Source organism: Thermobia domestica, chromosome 7, assembly GCF_964235325.1.
Source record: "Thermobia domestica chromosome 7, izTheDome1.hap1.1, whole genome shotgun sequence".
NCBI classification, from domain to species: Eukaryota; Metazoa; Arthropoda; class Insecta; order Zygentoma; family Lepismatidae; genus Thermobia; species Thermobia domestica.
In genome coordinates this window covers 143,876,832-143,890,706 of record NC_137460.1, presented here as the reverse complement: position 1 = coordinate 143,890,706, position 13,875 = coordinate 143,876,832, and the positions used below count along the sequence as shown (strand labels likewise).

At 35.2% G+C, this 13,875-nt stretch overlaps 1 protein-coding gene across 2 annotated transcripts in view; it reads left to right on the top strand.

Annotated features, from left to right (window-relative positions):
* The first annotated feature begins 502 nt into the window (after nucleotides 1–502).
* The window catches only part of LOC145690439 (uncharacterized), a 185,998-nt gene continuing 172,625 nt past the window's right edge, over nucleotides 503–13,875 (top strand). The window contains exon 1 of one of the 2 annotated variants that reach the window (XM_081765327.1): nucleotides 503–768. The gene's annotated coding sequence lies outside the window, so the exon portion shown is untranslated. The remainder of the gene's footprint in view (nucleotides 769–13,875) is intronic. The other variant, XM_081765321.1, reaches the window with a different exon arrangement.

Here is a 13,875-nt window from a genome sequence, read left to right as displayed (position 1 = left end):
GCCGTCAAGGTCATACCTACCATACGACTTTCCCCTAGGCCTTATATGTATCTACATGGTTGTTCTTAACTTTTTTCATTAACACTCCGTTTACAAAGGGTAGTACGGAACTTCTGCAGTAATCTCTATAACCACATCACAACTCTTAAAAATTATTTTTAAAAAATAGAAAATATGCTGTAATATACCATTACAGTTGAAAGTAATGGCAATTTTTTTTTTACGCACCCTGTACCTAGCAATTTTTTTTTTTTAATTCAATTTCGGTTTAGTTACACAATTTACTTACTCTCTTTACTTCGAATTAAATATAATAAACCCAAAGGTTTTGTTAGTAACCATATTCCCACTGTATAATATATTTATTTATATTTTGATTGAGTGTAAATCCCATTTACGGATATATAACTTGAATAGTTACAAGGTTTACCATTCTGACGTCATACCGGAACATAGTTCCGTTATTGGATATAAATTTCCTTAATTTCAGACCAATGTAGATTTTGGCCAGGTACCTAATCTTTCCCTCACCCCCTCTCACTAGTCCATAGTCACTTTCAGATCCGGTTATATCTGGATTTGCCAAATTTCCATTCGCTTTGTAATTTCCGCGGCTAAAGTTTTCTTTCTGATTGGAGGAATTCTCTTACCTCTGGCTTTTTCGGCGCAATGTTATCAGAACAATCGACGACACCCTACAAGAAGCAGCTTGTGAATTTTGTGCTACATATTTTTCGGGAAGAATTCCAATTTACAAGGACAACTAAGGTAACATATAATGTAATCCAATAGTTAAAGATTTACAACAGAATAGGAGCCCGAAAAATCCGCAAATTTTGGTAAAGAAGCTGCAATTCAGTGAAATAACAAATTCCAGTTCTGTTTACTAGGAAGCCATGTTTGCTGCCTATCGAGAATAGACAACAGTGAAAGAGTGACTTTACTTTTTTTTTATTTCAAACTCAAGTAGGGATTAGGGAAATTACGACCTGTTTGGTGCATGTTGTTCGTGTATTAATTAAATGTGACTTTCTATTATTTATTCAGTAATCGCATGTACGTAGGTTTGATGGTTGTAAAGTGAATAATAATAATGGCAGCTTAAGTTAGCTTAAAAGGGCTCCTATCCCCTTTTCCAAATTGAACCAGTTTCTAGCGGGGGAATGGGTTAGTTATTGTTCGTTTTAGGGCCTTTTCCCCTTTCAGGGGAAGGGTCCCTCCATAAACCTCGTTAAGGTGCCCCCCGGGCATCAATTTTTGGCAATCATTATGTAAACAATTGGTCAGGTCAATTAGACCTAGTGTTACCTTTCTCATTTTTGACCCCCTTTAAATTAAATAGAGCCGACTGTATATATATCGACGAGGGAGTAATGTATTTTAAATCTAATGTGTTAGGTTATTTTCGTCAACGTGCATGTAACTAAATGGTGCATGTTTAGTTTAGTTAGTTGTCTTTATGTATAGTACTAACAGTGGTGTATGTAGTTAGTAGGTTTGTGTGAGTGTGTGAATTTTCGATTTGGACAGTGTATAAATATGCTTTAATTTAGTACCATTTTTCTAACATAAATAAACCAGAGTAAATATTAAATTTCCGATTAATGAGTACAAGTATATATTTCAGTACACGGTAAATTATGCCTCCACTACAGCGCCATAGCGTCAGTTTTCGGTAGTCAATTGTTTGTTGGCATTACGACATCGCATGACTTAGTGATTTAGATTGTTTGATTTTGGACATTTATTCTCAAATTACTTCCCGTGGACATGGTTTTCGGTTCGGATGAGTATACCTTCCTATAAGATAGCATGAGATCTTACTGTACTGAAAATTTCAGTTTGCTAGGTCCAATAGTAAATGAATAATCCGCTGAAATAAAGAACACCTATTTTCTTAATAGAAGTAAAACCCATATGCTGTTACTGTTTGTTTAAAAATGTAGTATTAAATTCTTTCTCTCCCGTGGCTGTAGAAAATTCCATTGTTGCTTCAGTTTTATCAACAAATCAGAAATAGATTAATCGTTGATAATTTAACTTTCCGTAAATACATGTATGATTTTTTTTTTAAAACCTGCAAAGTAAATACAATTTGGGTGCTTCGAAATAAAGAGTACGTGGTTCGATGAATGTGATCGTGTGGTGGTTTGAGCGTGATAGATTGTGATAGTTATATATATATATATATTTATTACTGCGTAATGTAAATATGTGTATGGCCTGCGTGAAAATGTACGAAATAGGGTGTTTATAAAATATTATTTCGTGCGGAAATTAGTAGATAATGAATGAATGTAATGAAATGTTAATAATATGATATATAATATGAATAAGATGATGACCCCTATAGTTAAATGGATAGGCCTAGTAAATTTTATATAGTGAAAATAGGAATATGTTTACGAAGAAAAGAAAATATCTCTCGCGTTTAGACTTCTACACCGGTGCATTCATCCAACCGAGTTTGCTACTTGGATAGTAAATTATAGTTGGGAATTGTGTGTTACTTTGCATTTATGTACCTCATAATAACAGCCCCAGATCTTAAGCCTTTCAATAGATAGAGTAGTATCATATGGGAATTACTTCTAAAGGTTGATAGAAATGATAATTAAGAAAACCAACTGCTATTTCCTGTGATCATCGAAAAGTACAGGTTTCGGTCAGTTGTACCTTTAACATTCATAGCCTCTCCGAGATTTTTTTTTTTCGTTGCTTACCTTATTTATTTATGGTGCAGTGTTCATATAACTCAGTTCGGACTATCCGATTAAATTAACTGCTACTAAATTTAGCGTACCCGGACGTCGACCCCTAGTCCCCTTAAGTATTTTCATGTCTTTTCTTAGTTTAATTAGATGAGGGAAATTAACGACGTCCCAGACGGTGGCATGTCTGCGCTGGGTAGCCATCGGTGATGTTTCGGTAATTGAAATCACCGATCCAAAATTCAGTTTATTTATTTAATTTTTTTTTTAATTTTGGCAAATCACTAATTAGGGATACCTTAGCTATTACTCTAATTTCATCCCTATTCTGGAATCTTCTAGTTTCCAAGAGGTCGGATGATTTTTTTTTTCTTGAAATTCTAAATTAGCGCCTTCTCTAACCTTCCGGACGATTTCCGGGAACCTGCTGGTTTGGGCCGGATACGGGGATCGGATTTCAATCTTACAACCAAACTCTTGTGGGATTGGGATCTGATGGACACAGAACTTGCATCCTTGGCAGCAGGGCGTTCCTTGAGTCTACGTATTTGAGTAGACCACCCTTTTGGCATGTTAAGAATATTTTGGCTATGGATTTGTTGAGATAGAAATTCGACTTTCGTCTTTGTAGCGTTAGTTACTTCTCACTTAAGTCTTTGGCGCCACTATTCTTCGTCTTCCTTCTTCTCTATCTCTCTCTGTCTTCATTACTTCGAGATTTTTTTAAATTTTTCAACCTCCCCCCCCCCCGATTTCTGAAACTCATAAAAATGTACAATATTCCATATCACTTATTTCGATCGTATGTACTAACTGAGACATCGAGGGATGCAATTCGTGGAGGTATTGCAGCACATCTCGGGACCATTTTCGCGATATTCAATCCACCACTGGAGAAATTGACGGGAAGGTACACTATGCTTTTAGATTCCTAGAGACCTTTGTTATTCATTGATAATACAACTTATATCAAATGGATTACTGATTTCTGGTTTTTATTTCTATTGATTGGTCATATAGTGTGTATGTATTAATAGTTTGGGCCCACTAGTTTCGAATAACATTGATTTTTTTTTGTTGTATATACATCTATATATATGTACTTACATAGTTTTAAAAGTTACGTGCCTGCTCTATTTGTTGCATTTTCCACTTCTTATGTCAACTTATTAAATAACACCAACATTTTTTTTTCATATACGCGGATCTTTAGTAAATTGAAAATGATTATTGATTATCGGGTTTATACATATAAAATATAATGTTGCAACCTTATGAAGGAAAAAGGTGAATTTTGATAGTCAGGGTTTTGTTTTGTCTTTGAGCCAAATAAATATAAATATTTATAAAATATGAATACTTGTCGAATATGAACGGTTATGTAGAAGTTAAACGTCGACGAAATATTAAGATAGATATTAAAGTGAAATTTATTGTATTGATTAATATGAATACATATATGTATATATATGCGAGTATGTATGTAATGGGCTCGATATTTACTGGTCTTGTTAGGTTGCCATAGATTTTGACACCCGGTATTAACCAACTATTTGTGATATATAGTATTACCGCGTAAATTGTCATAAATTACTTTTTGTTGAGTTGTTATTAATTTCTGTAACTATTAAAGTGGAATATAATGTTAAATACTGCATGTGAATAAACAAGTAGCGGGTCGTAAGATAAATAAGAATAACCCTAATCCTTACCCAAATTTACTTTGCGAGTGAAATTAGCAACCTACGAAACAGTGCGCCCCTCCAACGACTTTTTCCATCAGTAAAACATGGAACAAATCCTTCCCCTACGATCGGACACCAAACTATTCAGTATCTAGAATTTTTGACTACAAGATCTATACTAGGGAAAAATTTAGTGATCTTAAATTCAACGAACTGAAATCTGTTTAATAAGTTAATGCGAATACCGGAATATGGAAATATGTTCCCAATATCTGTGACTGGATTTGATAAGTTTTCCTTAATATTGACAAACTTTGAAATTTTAGATAAAGTGCGTCGAGTGACGAAATGAGAAATATAGATATACATATATGTGATATGAAGCAATTAGTTGTCTATAGTTAAGACAAAAACAATTGAATACTCTCACGGACACAAACCACAGTGCATAAAGAGAGTTGAAAAGAAAGAAAAAAAAAGGAGGAGCTATTATCGACGTGAGAACAAAGACTCATAAAACAGTCGATACGTCTCCTATTGAGACAAAGACTCAATAAAATATTACTAAAGTTTTTTTTTTAATGATTAACCAATTATTTTTTTTTCTTTTCCTGCAATGATATGTATTCATTGCACTGAGTTTTAAATATATATTGACCCTTGAATTTTTTTTCTTGTCTCGTCTTTGGTTTAATTCTTTTTCATGTAATCCAACTTTTAAAATATATATATAAAGAGAAATGTGTTATTTGATCTTGTTGAAAGTAGCGAATTTCTGTGCATGTTTATGAAACATTCTTTTCATGTATTAAATTTTTTTTTTCTCTGTTATGTCAAACTACATCTTCTTCTATTGAAATGTAATAAATGTCTATAGCATTGTAGTTAGGTTAGTTTAATTCAACCAAATACAACCCGAAGTATACATTGTCCTGTATGAATGTGTGTGTGAGTGAAATGTAGGTTTAGTATTAAGTGCACCAATTATCTTGTCATACATATGTGACTTATTATAATTATTGGTAGTTATCGATTGAACTCATTGAATGTTAATACTAACTTAAGTTGGCTCTATGAAGGAGGTAAAAAGGACTGAAGTAGCCTGAACGAATGATCATCATGAGAGAACTGTGAAAGTCAAAATCTTCGACACATATGTGATACTCTGATTTTTTTTCTTTCTGTGGTCGTTTCTAACATGCCATCAACTTCGTCGTTCATTTTTCAAATATTGAATATTAGTCTAGAACTTCTGGAAATATTAAAAAAAAAAAGGTAAAATTAAACTTTCTCATCTATCTCCGAGCTAGATTGGGATAATTTGGTAGTTGGGGTCAAATGGATCTAGGTCGGGGATGTATGAGTTAACATGTGTCTACCGTTGATCACGTTAATACCAGATATTCAACTAATAGCTATTGGAAATGATCACAATTAGATAATTATTCACTTTCCTTTACCATATTCCTTAAAATATCTAGTAACAGCTTCCCCTTTATCACCTTCTTACTTTACATCTTTCCTCTTCTATCTTCTTTCTTTTCTTCATCTTCTTCTTCTATTTTTTTTTAATAAAACTGGAAGGGGGGTCGTGACTGGGAATTCTATATGTAATAAACACGGTCATGTATTCATTTATTTTATTTTATTTTCTTTAGAAGTCCGATAAAAAGTTTTCTCGTTTCGATCGAACCTAGTATGTTCGAAATTAAGAAATGGAAATTATATTTCAATGTAATTAGGCATAAGCTGATAGCTTCATGAACATCCCTACCAGGGGTGAAGGGTTCCCACTCACGACTTATTCTGTGCATCACTTTTGTTGCAGATTTTTTTTTTTTCTCAATCAGTTTTAGATTGACGAGCGGTGACAGGATTCGTTGTTATGGCAACAGTGGTTGCTGTGGCAACGGCCCCATAAGCCAGTTTTAATGCACCATGGCAAAAATTTCTGCCATCACAAATAATGCATACATGCCCTCTATCAGAAAACAAAATTTCAATGAAATCGGAGCCGGACACTTGGGTATTATTATCTACAAATCCCTTGTAATTATTATCTACAAATTAGTTTGTAAATAGTATACAGTAAATCTTATTTCTGCAATATAAAAACATCGTACGTAACAAATATCGATCTGAGCTTGTTATTGACATACAATATTTTAAATGTTGCAATTTTAACATGATTACTTACTATCCACAAAACATTTGGCACATTTATTTCTTTATCTCACACATGACGCTAATGCATATAAGATCGTCAATTCCAAGATGTACTCAAAACTTCCATATTGTATTACCCCCTCTATTAGTGAAACAGCTACAATCACCCTGCTGCTAGCAACAGGCCCGTAGCTACGATAGCTTAGCTCTCCCTGCAACCACCTTCTGCCCCCCTGAAACTTTCAGATCTATGTTGGTGTGTGTATATACAAAATGTAACGTGAACTCAAGTTAGCTTCTGTACTACACACAGAGAAGGCTTTAGTGCTTTTGGGAACGTGGTGTAATGCTGGAATGTACCAGGCTGTCCCAGAAGCCCTGTACCATCAGTACACTGACCTGCATGAGGTAAAACTTTGGGAGAATAGGTTGCGCCACCATTGAAAACTATTGGTAGGCATAGTGGACAGGTTCGTGGGATCAACTGAAAGCAAGTATTGCGTGTGTAGCGAATGATCCGTAAAGTCAAAAAGGGCAACATGAGTGAGGACCAAATTGCAATTGGAGCTGTGCTACGATTTTAATGAAAAAAAGTACTAACTGCAAAAGCTGCAGCAGTGGGAATTTGTCGTGTAGAGAACAAAGCAGTACTGGATCGTTGAACAGCTTCCCGTCGGCTCAAAAAAAAAAAAAAAAAAAAAAAAAAAAAAAAAAAAAAAGGCGATTTAAGCTTCGCAAGGGTACACCTCCGATGGACATTAACGGCCCTTTGCAAGATGCTGTGAGTGTTGAACCACAATCAAGTATACGTGTGTTAAAAAGAATGGTTGGGGCATCCAAATCGACAGTAAACTGTCGATTACATGACATGGGTTACGTCAATAAACAGCCCCGACAAAGTCCCCATGAGCTAACAGAGGAGTTGGCCCAGCGCAGAGTGGCAATTTGCCATCCTTTTTTTTTTTTTTTTTTTTTTAACGCTGATCCTTGTTTCTGGAGTCTGCGAATTGTGACAGGAGATGAGAATGGGCGTTTTTGAAAAACCCTGACACACGTAAATAGTGGGTGAAAAAAGGACAAATTTGGGAAAAAGCTCATGCTGTGTGTTTGATGGAATATTGACGTGATAATTCATTTTGAGTTTGTTCCAGAAGGTCGTGTTATAACAGGTAAACTGTATTCTGAACAATTATGCCGAATGTATATCATTCTGAATGAGAAATATCCGTCATTAGCGGGGAGGAAGAGGTTATTGCTGCAAACTGGCAATGCTCCGAGAGACCGGTCTTGAAATGTGTGAACAATACCCTGGCTAAACTTGACAGGTTTGAGTTTTTACTTCATCCTGCCTATAGTCCAGATGTTGCACCCTCAGCTTATAGTTTGTTTCGCGCTCTCTCACATTTCTTGTGTGGTCGGCAATTGAATTCATATGATGATGTGCATGCTGCCTGTTGTGAGTTTTTCAATTCTAAACCTGTCACCTGGTGTGAATGACCCTTCGTCTACTGGGACCAAAAATGTATGTGACGAGCCCCTAAAGAGGATTCACTTAAGTAGACCCATGTACCTAGGCTACTACTTTATTTTGTTAGTGGGAGTACTGCAGAGCCACCACTACATGAACTCAATTAAATAATACAATGTTTATATTTTATTTACTGTGTACAAGGCTGAGTACTGACGTTTGAGTATTAGATAAAAATAGAATGCAGGAGCTATAAAGCTGATATGAGTTCATCAGAAGCAAGAGAGTAGCGTTAATGGTCACAAATAAAATTAAAAAAAAATAAATAAATAAAAAAATATACTCTACTGCCAATGATAACTAAGTGGTGCACAATTTCTATTTTTTTTTTTAAAAAAAGTATCTCCCTTACTATATAGCTCCTGTGTCAATACTCGTGAGTTCTAAAATTTACTTCCTGTGCCCCGTTAGGAAGTAACAATACATACGGAAAACACGGGAAAAATCCTTCACACCACTTCAGCTGGAAAAGAAAAACATGATATGGTACATCTAAAAATCAGTGTACTAGCCAGTTCCAGGACCTCGGGAACATTTAGGTATGAACCAACCATTTTTGTTTAGATATTATTTAATATTAGTATTAGAATATGAAACACAAATAAACAAAAAAGGATTGGTAGAATGCTCTCTGCACCACTTGAATATACAGTATTTCATTTCACACTTTTTTTCCACTGCGCACAGGGATACTCCTCAAACTGTGTATCTATATCTATATATAGACATGAGTTTTTTTTTTTTTTTAACTTCGATATCGATAGTAGGATTTTGTAGCCAATGTATTTAGTACATAGTTAGCTTAATTGAAATTTAGCCCCAATATAAGCAGATTTGCGTCATTGTTACGAAAGACGAAGTGACTATTCACACACACACACACACACAAAAAAAAAAAAACTTTTCTATTACTGACGTTTCACTTCTTAATCCGCCTGGGGTCCCTTATTTGATGCCAGCTTGCGAGAAAGGGGGGTTGTGGTGGACAAACATCGTGTGCATGGGTTTTCTCGAAGTCTGTCCGCTAGAGAAGCATAGTCTAGTAACTTCTGTCTTCATCGCATTAGGCCGTAATTAGTTGTGGGACATCACATGCCCTGATCACATAGTATGACGTTATTTAGGAGCGCCCATTCTAAAATTTGGTAGAGGTACGTTCGCCCATCCCCCTTAAATTTTGGGAGGGGTGCACAGGACCACCTCTTAAATATTGGAAGTTGTCAAACCAAAAATTTGAAATGGTAACATAGGACCAGGAAAAGTACTGTAAGTTAGAAAAGTCCATTTCATGCCGTTGTATGGCACACCATGATTCTACTGTACTTCTCATTATTGTGCTTATTATATGCACTCGTGTCTGTCCCATACGGGGCGTGACTTTACGTCTACTGTTGTGAGAGGTACTAGATACTAATCAATTAAATTTACATATCTGGAGTTGAAAACACTTAAAATGTTTGGGTTGGCAGTGGCCAGGCGGCGACCGCACCGAGGGCCTGTTGGACGTGTAGTATTAGGAACTCCGTACTACGTGAGAAGCAACAAAATGTCAGTATGCAGTGAACTTAGTACATGGTAATATTGAATATCATGAGATGATGGGATATGCTTTCCAAAGAAGGCAAATTGTTGGCGTTCGGTTATGTGGTGCGAGCGTGAGGAAAGTGGCAAGTCTGTTATGTCCAAAGTGATGATGACCTACAAAACTCATGGCAAACCACATCGTCGAAGGGGAACAGTGGTCGGAAGAAAAATCTCAGTGATAGGTCCGTCAAGCGTTAAAGAGCATTTCCATTAAGAACTGTACTGAGACTGAGTTGCAAGTGACGTAGGAATTCAAGATTCTCAATCTAGAATCTCAGTCATCTCAGAAGAAATATTCAAAACAAATTTACAATACTCATAGCAAGAAAAAAAGTTAGAAACCAAATACTAGCCCCATTATTCATAATATTACACGAAATATTGCTTATGTTACGCAGCTATCTGGAATATTACCTTTTGTAAACGAAGATATCGCTGAAATCGAGAGTAATACCATATTTTCTTGACGATATTCTGTCACCGACAGTTTTACTTTTGATATTGTTCCATTTAACTGGTGAAGGGCTCTGCCGAGGTCCCTCGACATAGGCCCACAACTCGTATGTCAGACTTGTTTAATGTTCTGAGCTGAAATACTCTGTACAATCAGCGACAAAAGTTCCTCTGAAAATATTCAGAAGTCATTGAACTAAAAGAAGCAATCCTAGTTATCCAGGTTCCTTTTTCTATATTTCTTACTGACTTAAAATTAATTTTCTTCGTGCGCAATTTCTTTTAAATTTACCAGAAGTAGTTACGTAAAATAGTAACTTTGTGAAAAATTCAGGTTTCTGGCTAAATTTCAGGTTTTCCAGGAACAAAAATACATTCCAGATTTCCAAGGCTTTCCACATTAGTAGAAACCTGGAGCAAGAAGTTCTTAATTCCAGGAACACTCGACCATCCACACTGTTCTATGTCAATTTCCATACAATTTAAATATCAGAAAAACAGAAGTCCTTCTATTGCTAAAGTCCTTCTTCTCTGGTAAACTTATTTATATCTCTCACTCGTTTTGATTTCCACCTACTTTTGAGTAAGATATGACACGGTTTCTCAGCCTGGGGATTGCGAAGGGAGGTGAAAATGTTAGATGTAATTAGGACCAAGTAACGAAAATGACATATTTTAAAGATTATTTTGAATCTCTTATTTTAAAAGATATTTTTATTCTCATACTTATTGTCAAACTGTTATTCCTATTTCCATATAAAGTCCTCACATATATACAATTGTAAGCGATAAGCAGCAACAATCAAAAAGCTATAAATTGCTTATAGGGTCACTGGCAAAAGGGGGTCAAGATATGAAATAAGTTCAAAAAGCCTGGGATATTGTAACATCCAGTAACTACTGTACTAACGAAGTTTGGGTTGCCCTTTTGGCAGTGGTAAGAAAAAAAGATTTTAAATTTGTAACACCCTATTTATTTCTTGATACGACCTTTAACATTATTACTTTTTGTATTGCTAATAGTAGCAGTACCAGGGAAAGAAAGCACTTAATATATATTTGTTTTCAAAGATGTTACGCTTTCTTAATAACTCTCGTTAAAGCAATTCATAGTCGAATAGATCAGACATGATTCTAGATAGAGTAGATGGAGTATGATTTTGTAAGCATAGAAAAGTATTAAAATTACGTGAAGAAACGTTGAAATAACAATGTATTTTCAACTTTAAATAAAACAAATGAAATGAAATCTTTTAAGTTTTACGTCCCACGCTTAAGCTGGCTAGGCTAAAGGAGACGGTAATGATGAGAAATGGATGAAATGAAGAAAGTGAGAGGAAACGGGAGAACCCCGAGAAACCCACGCACAAAAGTGAACGCTCTACCACTTTGCCACTGTGGCCCTCAACTTTAAATAATCCGCCAAGAGTGACATCCGGCAAGAGAAAATATTGTAATTTAAAAGTCTAATAGATATTTCCTTATCTATAGGAAACGCATACGCCAATTATTAATGGCAAACTCTATATACTGTATACATATATAGATAAAAAAATAAAGGAAAAGGAAGGGATATTATTAGTCAATTAAATAATAAACTTTATGCAAATTTGAAAAATACAACTGTGTAATTTCATTCTCAGGATTGAACGATTCATTACACAGAGATAACAAGCAAGTTTGTAATTTACAGAATTTATTCTGTAACATAGAATAATATCTTAGGGAATAATATCTTTTAGCGACAATGAGCTAAAAGTGTTTGGCGTAGGTGCTATATGGTAAGATTTAGCTATGATTTTTATATTAGATATGCTACAACGTTAAATGTAATATACTTCGTATTATATGTATATATATTTGACTATATTCATTCTTTTGAAACATACCTCAATTTGTATATATACATCTCAGTGGTAGAGCGTTCACCTCCGGTGCTTGGGGTCCCTGGTTTGATCCCAGCTCGCGCCGTGTGGACTTTGTGGTGGACAAACACCCTGCTCGTGGGTTTTCTCGGGGTTGTCCCGTTTCTTCCCACTTTCTTCATTCCACCATTTCATTCATTTCTCATCACCGTCTATTTAGCCTAACCGGCATAAGCGTGCGCCGTAAAACTCGAAGATTTCATTTTTTTTATTATACCAACGATGAGAAACATATGTCTTGATTATTCTCCACAACGAGTTATCTGGTGTAAGGTCCGGGCTTCGTGGGGGCCATTTTAATGGAATCGAATTGTGTAACAGCAACTCCTCACATCAGTCATGGCCTTACAACTGAAAATCTTCATATCACAATGAATAAAGAGTTGTGGCACGGTGCTGGTTGTGACCATAAAAGCAATATTATCAACACTACAACTGAAATTGTTCTCTGTGATACTCAAACCCAGGAGTACAAGAAGTCCTTGTATTACAAGTGAAGCATACCTTATGTCATAATACCTTCGTTTTCTCTTCGCTGCGTATCTTCGGCACTACTACGTATTTTCGTATCTGTTTATCCCATAAAAATACGTTCGATTACATATCCTTACATATTTCTAAGCATTTGGGTTAGTTATTCATTTTATTGAACTTAGTAAATAGCTTAATAGAACTTTATTATGCTCCGTTTCTGAACATTAAATATATTTTATAGAATTGAGCTAAAATTTACTTTTAATATTACAATTATGGGTAATACACACAGATGAACGAAAATAACGGACAGACCAAATTTCAAAGAGCAAAAAGTGTGATTGGGATAAGAAATGAACATGAGTCTCTGCGATATCAAGCTATGCGCCACCACGCAACAGATCCTTCCTTAAACATGTTTCATATTTTCACTCTGGAGGAGAGTGATGCAAATTTGAGTTGGAGGGATCAGACTTCGTTTTGTATAATATCCTGAAAGGAAAAACATTTAAAACAAGTGTAAGACAGTATTCATAATACTATAGCCACAAATATGACACAAAAGGATATTAATCATATAAAATGCTCAGATTTGAAGCACAGCGTAGGTGGCCACATAAATTGTTTAAACATTAGAATAGTGCTCTCATCATTTTCTGTCTATTCCCATAGTTATCGATTTCTTGAAAAACTACAGATGTCCTATTCGTTGTCGGTTGTCCGGCTAATGGTTGCTATATATATATTGTCTTCTTTTATCTTGGATCTGATGTCACATAATTATCTACTCTAACTTTGAAGAAATAAACAAAGCGCAACAAGTAATCACAAAGGATGCTCAATTCTAATTACAAGCACCACATCATGATTCCCAACTGCCTTTGTTTCATGAACTTAGCTTCATCTCGATATCAAGTTTACTGGCAGACATTGCTCCAAGTTGTGCAAAATATATGTGACAATTAATACAATAAACACTTCAAACTGACACCATGAATATATTTTCCAACAACAAAACAAAACAATGCAAACACCGCAAATAGTGTACAAAAGTCAATGCCCTAACCACCTCGAAAATCATCTAAGCCATTTAACATTTATTGTGGAAGATTCATATATTTAACCAACACCCTGGCCACCACATATTAGTTCATATCGAGCTAAATATGTGCTTCAGTGATCATTCTCTAAAAGAGAACGCGAATCCATCTTGGGAGTAAATTTTTCTGCATGGATCGTTAACAATAATTGGTGACATGTGGTAAGCAATAGCCCATTAACAATTAATGAAATTCACTGAGATTGGCCTAAACCGAGTATACCAATTACGTAAAATAACATCCTGAGTA